Below are 7428 nucleotides of genomic sequence, written 5' to 3' on the forward strand. Positions count from 1 at the left end.
GCCTTTTTCCACCACTGCCCAGGCAACAAGGTATATTTGGTTGTTACCATCTTTAGCAATGCATGATAGTAGCTCACCCTTACACACACCCTTCAGAAATGCTCCATCAAAGCCAATAACATTTCTATACCCTTCCAACCAACCAACTTTGCAAGCATGTAGACAAATATAGATACCCACAAACACCTCCTTACCAGGTATTGTCTCCTTGGAGGTCTTCACAACAATAGTGCTGCCAGGATTTGTAGACCTCAACTGGTCAGCATAATCATATATTCTAGCAACTGGCCAAGTTTGACCATTTACATACCTCTTGGGTCAGCCACTAACCACCCTAGATGATGAAACTGTAATTTCACATAGACAGCAATTGAAACCTATAAAAAATGGGGGACAAGTCAGATACACTTTAACCCTAAAAAGACATAAACTTTAACAAAATGAGAGACAAGAAAATTTTGATATTAAAAAAAGACCTAATTTTTTAACCCTGAATGCCATATCACTCATGAAAAAGACAAACCCCTAAAATAAAGTGAACATACGAATGTTTTCCCCAAAACCCTAATATAAAATCCCATCATTTGTGCATGCAGACAATAGCCCTAATTTTTTAACCCCAAATGCCAGATCAGTCATGAAAAAGACAAAAAAAAAAAAGTCCTAAAAGAGTGAATATTCCAGTGTTTCCCCAAATATAAAATCCCAAAAGGCGAAATGGATTCCACTATATCAGATGAAAAATTATGCATGCAGACATAGATAGCTTTCACTATCAAACATTACCCACATTATTTCACAACAAATTAGAAGAGAAAGATGAGAACGACATCAAAAGAAACAAACTAACCTTCAGAGACTAACGTGACTGAAATCGAAAGCTCAGACGAATCTCGATCAGCTTTTCATTAAAAGAGGGGGGACCCCAATCGTTTGGTTTTGGAGTGATTAAGAATATTTTGGAAGGAGATGACCAGGTTAATCAGCCATTGCTAAACCTAGGTTTAAGAGGGGAGGGATGGTTAGAGAGAGGAAAAGAGACGAAAAGTGGGGAAGGGTATGTCGGTGTACTGATTAAAAGAGGGGGACCCCAATCGATTGGGTTTAATTTGGCGCCATTGACGTGTACCGGTCTCATTGGTCATTTGCTGACTGGATGGACACGTTAGCGAATGTGTAATACACGCGCCTAGGGTCAAGGACAAATTGTGTTTATTAGTTATAGGTTTCAGGAGTTTGAGTGTTTAAATGGGAAAGAGAAAAGTTTATGTATCGGCTTTTAAAAACGCTACAAGTTTGAGTGGCCAGGGGGACATTTCGCCAAAAGGTAAATGATCTAATGGTGAAATGCTAGGAGTGGTATAGAACCAAATTTGCGTTTATAAGTTTCTTCACTTAATTTTTATTTGAATGTGGGGATTTGCCTTTTGCATCCAATATGTTTGGCCTAATTCCGGTTAGAGATGTTGTGTCTTCAACATCATTGATAGCAGGGTTTATAGATCAAAGATGTGGCAGTAAAGGATTTGTTTTTTGTTTTTTTTGGTCAAAAAAGGATTTGTTTATTTGACATGCTGAAATATGTAGCATCGAGGAGTAAGATCCTTGGTTTGTATACTTCTTAATGTTCTTGCTAGGTTCAGGAGGTTATTATTTAATCTGATAGAATTTGTTTTATATTTGAATACTGATCGATAATTCCTCAGAACGGTTAGGTGTAACTAATTCATATATTGAGACTCATGAGAATATAACTACCGGAGAACTAAGTATAAAAATATAATTACCGGAGAAAAATATATAATTATTGGAGAACTGAGTACAAAGTTTTAAGCTTTAGTAGCATAATAGTTGACCCAGAACAACATACCAAAATAAGGAGATTGAAAAAAAAAGGATAATCTACGCGGTATACCCATTGGAAATATCAGTTAACAACATATACAATTAAAATATTTTTTTTTACTTTGTATACCTACTTTATAAAATTATTTTACCATGTATTCTAAAATATAATAATGTAATTCTAAATTAGAATATTGTGATATATTTAATTTGGATATTGTATTCCAAATTAGAATATTGTAGCATGTTTAGTTTGAATATTGTATTCCAAATTAAAACGTTGTAGTATATTTGGTTTGGATACTTTATTCCAAATTAGAATATTGTAGTATGTTTCGTTAGAATATATTTAATCTGGATATTGTATTTCAAATTAGAATACTGTAGCATGTTTACTTTGAATATTGTATTCCAAATTAAAAATTATTGTATATTTACATTGGATACTGTATTCCAAATTTAAACGTTGTAGTATATTTGGTTTGGATAATGTATTCTAAATTAGAATATTGTAGTATGTCTTGTTAGAATATTATGGTATGTTTAGTTTGGATATTGTATTCTTCATTAGAATATTAGGGTAAGATAGGTTTGAATTTTTCAAATTAAAATATTGTGGTATCTTTTATTCCAAATTAAAACATTATGGTCTGTTTAATTAGAATATTGTATTCCGAATTAGAATATATGGTAAGTTAGGTTTGGACTGTATTCCAAAGTAGAATATCGTGATATGTTTTAGAATATATGGAGGTATACCGTGTAATATTTTTGGGATATTTGATGTAGTTTCATCGAACGACACAATTGCCAAACATAGTAAAGAAAATAATCCAAAAGGATTTTTGTATAGAAAGAAGAATAGTTGTAAGGAAATGTAAGTCTTAGTAGTACTGTTATATAATGTACTAAAAATATTGGGAGAAAATGAGCATAAAATGTAGTTGACTCCCTACGATATAGTGTTGGGATATAATGAGTGAAACTATTATATACATTAAAACTGGAATAACTTCTTTTTCTTAATAATTTCCCTTATGCATTGATGGTGTTATATTTCAGAATATAATTTTTGTAACTTCCTAATACCTACTATGAAGTTAAAACTGTATGATTCATGTTAGTATTCCTTCATCCAATTTTTGTACTTTCTTTTCAAAAATGGAAATTAGGATTTATTTTAAATCTTTTCTTTGTAAATATGAACTAAGTTGGATTTGGTGTTCCCTATGACTGATAAGATTTCTTTGATTGGTAGTACAATTTATGGCAGGAGCTATGGTGTCTACGAGGAATAAAAGAAAAGCTAAGCTCTTGGAAAAATGACAACAGAGAGATTAGAGTCGTTATTTTCTTTTATGGTTCCCTATATTTTCATCATCTTGCAATACTATTTCAAAGAAAAAGGTGTAATATATAAGAAGCTAATATAACCATTTGTGGAAACCTAACATAAAGTTGACATAAAATGTAAATGATGGAAGAAATTGTGTATGTACTTCATCGCACATTCTCTTTGATTTAGAAATTTATGTATCTTAGCTTTAATTTGAAAAAAGATTCACTTAAAGTCCAGTAGATAAAAGGTCCTGGTCCAGTAGATAAAAGGTCTTACATTGTTATCTCCATACAAATCTGGGCTAACCTATTTTTTTTTATTGTTCTAGGGTAACCTGTTTTTATCCTCAAAAGGACAAGAAGCAAAAGTAAGTTATAACACAACTAGGAGGGTGTTTGGCTAAGCTTATAATCTGGTCAAACTGGTTTATAAGCACTTTTTAGCTTATCTACGCGTTTGGTAAAATTAAAAGTGCTTATAAGTTAAGTGCTTATGAGCCAAAAATAAGTCAAAAGCCATAAGTTGGTCTTCCCCAACTTATCAAATTTTAGGTTATAAACACTTTAAGTTTGACCAAAATATTTACTATTCTATCCCTAAAATACTTTTTTTTAAAAACAAAACTCTTCGTATACCCAGTTCTTCAGCTGCATATTATTAATTTCAGCACTTTTATCCAAACACATAACTGCTTATTTTTTAAATCAGTTTCAGCACTTTAAAGTGCTTATCAGCACCTAATGCTTATCAGCTACTCTAAATCAGCAAAGTCAAACGAGCTCTAGATACAGAGACATAAACGAGCTCTAGATACATAAATCCCAACTTATCAAATTTCAGCTTATAAGCACTTTAAGTTTGACCAAAATATTTACTATTCTATCCCTAAAATACTTTTTTTTAAAAACAAAACTCTTCGTATACCCAGTTCTTCAGCTGCATATTATTAATTTCAGCACTTTTATCCAAACACGTAACTGCTTATTTTTTAAATCAGTTTCAGCACTTTAAAGTGCTTATCAGCACCTAATGCTTATCAGCTACTCTAAATCAGTAAAGTCAAACGAGCTCTAGATACAGAGACATAAATGTTAATAATATGGCAATGATATCACTCTCTTAATTGTTGAGAAACCACTTAAAATAAATTGCTACCTAAAAAAATAACTAGAACAAAGATGATACCTGTCATCTGGCGTCAATGCCATTAAGATCTAAATTAAAAGAACCTCGGAGAAGACTGATTAAAAAGAGGTCTGGCTACATCTTCCCACATTCATTGGCCATACCTTAAATGTGATTAGATGAATGTAATTTTGGCATTTGAATTGATTTAGCATGTGCGATGATGATAAAGAGGAGGAAACAGAAACTATATTTGGTGTCTTCTCCCAAAAAATATTAGTTTGTTACCGATATTAAATTTCTGTAGCAAAATTAGTGACAAAAGGTACGAAATTGTATCTTTTTGAAGTAGAGAAAGACTTTTTTTGCTAAAGAATGAAAAAGATATACAGAGTGTCCCTGATCGGAAATTGGAAGCACTTAGTGATTCTTTGCATTCAAGAACATTTAGATGGTTTTGCACTTTATTACTTATATTGGCCAATGGTAACTACATGCTGAATTGTTTTTTTTTTTTAAATCATAGGTGGTTTCATTTGGTCTGGCTCGCAAAACTGATTTATGTGGACTAGGATGTCACTAGCTTTGTCTTATAATCTGGGAAGTAGGGCAGTGATTTATCCAGCAGCTGCTTAATTTGGTTGAGAAAGACGCAGAGGAAAGCAAACAAACAAGTCTAGCCAAGGTTCGTGGTTGATGAGTACATAAAGATATTTCGGACTGAAGTTTGAGGAAAGAAGCAGTTTGAAAGATGATGTGAGAAGTGATACAGTTGCAACTGGTTAGAATCTAATTCAAGAGGAAATATGTGGTCTGTGAAGACCCAAAGGGGTCATCACCTGTTTTTCCTTTCATTCCGTGCTTCCGAGGCCTTGAAAACCTCATTTTTACTTGCCTCGATTTGCGTGCGCAGTCCGGGCGCGTAGCCGGAAAGCTTAAATATGAATTCTGTGTAAAAATTGATGAATTTTGATATTAATATGATTAAAGTTGACTTTGGTCAACATTTTGGGTAAACGGACCCGGACCCGTGATTGGACGGTCCCGGGGGGTCCGTAGAAAAATATGAGACTCGGGCATATGCCCGGAGTCGAATTTCGAGGTCTAGAGCCCGAGAAATAAATTTTTCTGTGAAATTATTTTACAGAAATTAATATGGAAATTTGAAAAGGAAATTGATTAGAACGTGTTGGTATCGGGCCCGTATTTTGGTTCCGGTGCCAGGTACAGGTCTTATATGCGGTTTAAGCGCTTTCTGTGAAATTTGGTTGGAATCGGACGTCATTTGACGTGTTTCGGACCTAAATATCTAAAAATGAAAGTTTATGAAGTTTGATGAAAAAGTGATGATTTTGAGGTTTGATTCCTCGTTTTTGATGTTATTTTGGCGATTTGATCGCACGTTTAAGTTCGTAGGATGTGGTTGAGTTAGTGTGTGTGTCTGGTTAGGAGCCCCGAGGGCTCGGGAGTGTTTTCGGAGGTGTTCGGGATGGTTTTGAAACTTAGAAAAATGCAGAAAAGTTGCAGCAGGTGAACAATACTTTTCTTCTTCGCGTTCGCGGCCTTCAGCTCGCGTTCGCGTACCCTTGGGCTCCCCCTTCTTCGCGTTCGCGGAACAGTCCCCGCGTTCGCATAGTCTTAGCCCATCCTTCATCGCGTTCGCGTAGAGTAAGTTCCTGGACCCCAGCCCTCCTCTTCTACGCGTTCGCGATTAGACTCCCCGCGTTCGTGATGCTTTATCCCATTTACCCTTCGCGAACGCGATCCCTTTTCCGTGAACGCGAAAGGCAATTTTGTCCAGTGATTTTAAATACCCAAAACAGAACAGTGACGAGATTTTTCACCCAAAAACACACGAACTCATCTTCTCTACAGCCCATAGGCGATTTCTAGAGCTCTTCTTCACCAAAGCTTCTTGGGTAAGTATTATTTAACTTGTTTCCTTCATTTTCCTTCATCATTTATCAAATTCTTAGGCTCAAATCATGTAATCTAGGGTTGAAATTGGGGAAAAAATGGGTAGAGTGGATTTTTCAATCTTCTTTGATTTAGACCTTGTTTTGGGGTCGAATTTGAAAGCAAATTGTATATTCTGGCTCGTGGGGGAACAGGGGATATGAATTTGGTCCGAACCTCGGGTTTTGACCAAGCGGGCCCAGGGTCGATTTTGGAAGAAAGGTTGGGAATCTATATTTAGGCATTGTGTTTGATTTGTTTAGCTATTATTGATATTATAAAGTCGTTATTTCATAGATTTGATTGAGTTGGAGCCGAATTCGAGAGGGAAGGCGGTCGTTGTGGATTGATTTAGCTGTGGAAGTTGAGGTAAGTGTTTGGTCTAACTTTGGCTTGAGGGAATAGGAGTAGAGTCTTATTTGTTAATTGTTATTTGTCGAGTACGGTGTATAGGCATGGTGAGGAGTATCTATACACTGGTGTCGAGCATGACCGTGAGTCCTAATTTGCTAAATTATCGAATTTGTAATTATTATTTATGAGGAATTGGTTGAAAATCTTTAACACTGAGCCAGTAATTGTTGAGACTAAGTGTAGGTTTAATTGTGTTAAGTAGAGATTGAATGAGTTTGGTTATAGCTGGATCTCCCTTGCCGGGATAGTTTATTATATTACATTGCTCCCTTGCAGGGATAGTTTATTATATTACATTGCTCCCTTGCCGGGATAGTTATTATAACATCTTTCTCCCTTGCCGGGATTATGTTGTGTATTGTGTTGAAAGGAATGGGATCGTGTGGCACGCCGACCACGAGATATTATGAAATGGGATCGTGTGGCACGCCGACCACGAGATATTATGAAATGGGATCGTGTGGCACGCCGACCACGAGTTATTATGAAATGGGAACGTGTGGCACGCCGACCACGTGATATTATTGTAATGGGAGCGTGTGGTACGCCTACCACGTGATGTAAGGAAATGGGATCGTGTTGCACGCCTGCAATGAGAGGAAATTGGAATAAGTGAAAGTGGTTTGTTTTCCTTTATTCGGTGTTAGAAGAAATCAGATGTAGTTTCTCTTGTTATTCCTGGTATTCCGTTTATCTGCTTCCCCATAAGCATGTTTCCCCCCTCCCAGCTTTAATTGCTTACTTTCCGC

General features: G+C 35.6%; 1 long non-coding RNA gene across 3 annotated transcripts in view; it reads left to right on the top strand.

Moving 5' to 3' along the window:
- The window catches only part of LOC109244490, an 8226-nt gene extending 5086 nt beyond the window's left edge, over positions 1-3140 (top strand). For all 3 annotated transcript variants that reach the window (XR_002070702.1, XR_002070701.1, XR_002070703.1), the window contains one exon: positions 3104-3140. This is a non-coding gene — a long non-coding RNA (uncharacterized LOC109244490). The remainder of the gene's footprint in view (positions 1-3103) is intronic.
- The last annotated feature ends 4288 nt before the right edge of the window (positions 3141-7428 follow it).

The sequence above is a fragment of the Nicotiana attenuata genome, unplaced genomic scaffold, assembly GCF_001879085.1.
Source record: "Nicotiana attenuata strain UT unplaced genomic scaffold, NIATTr2, whole genome shotgun sequence".
NCBI classification, from domain to species: domain Eukaryota; kingdom Viridiplantae; phylum Streptophyta; class Magnoliopsida; order Solanales; family Solanaceae; genus Nicotiana; species Nicotiana attenuata.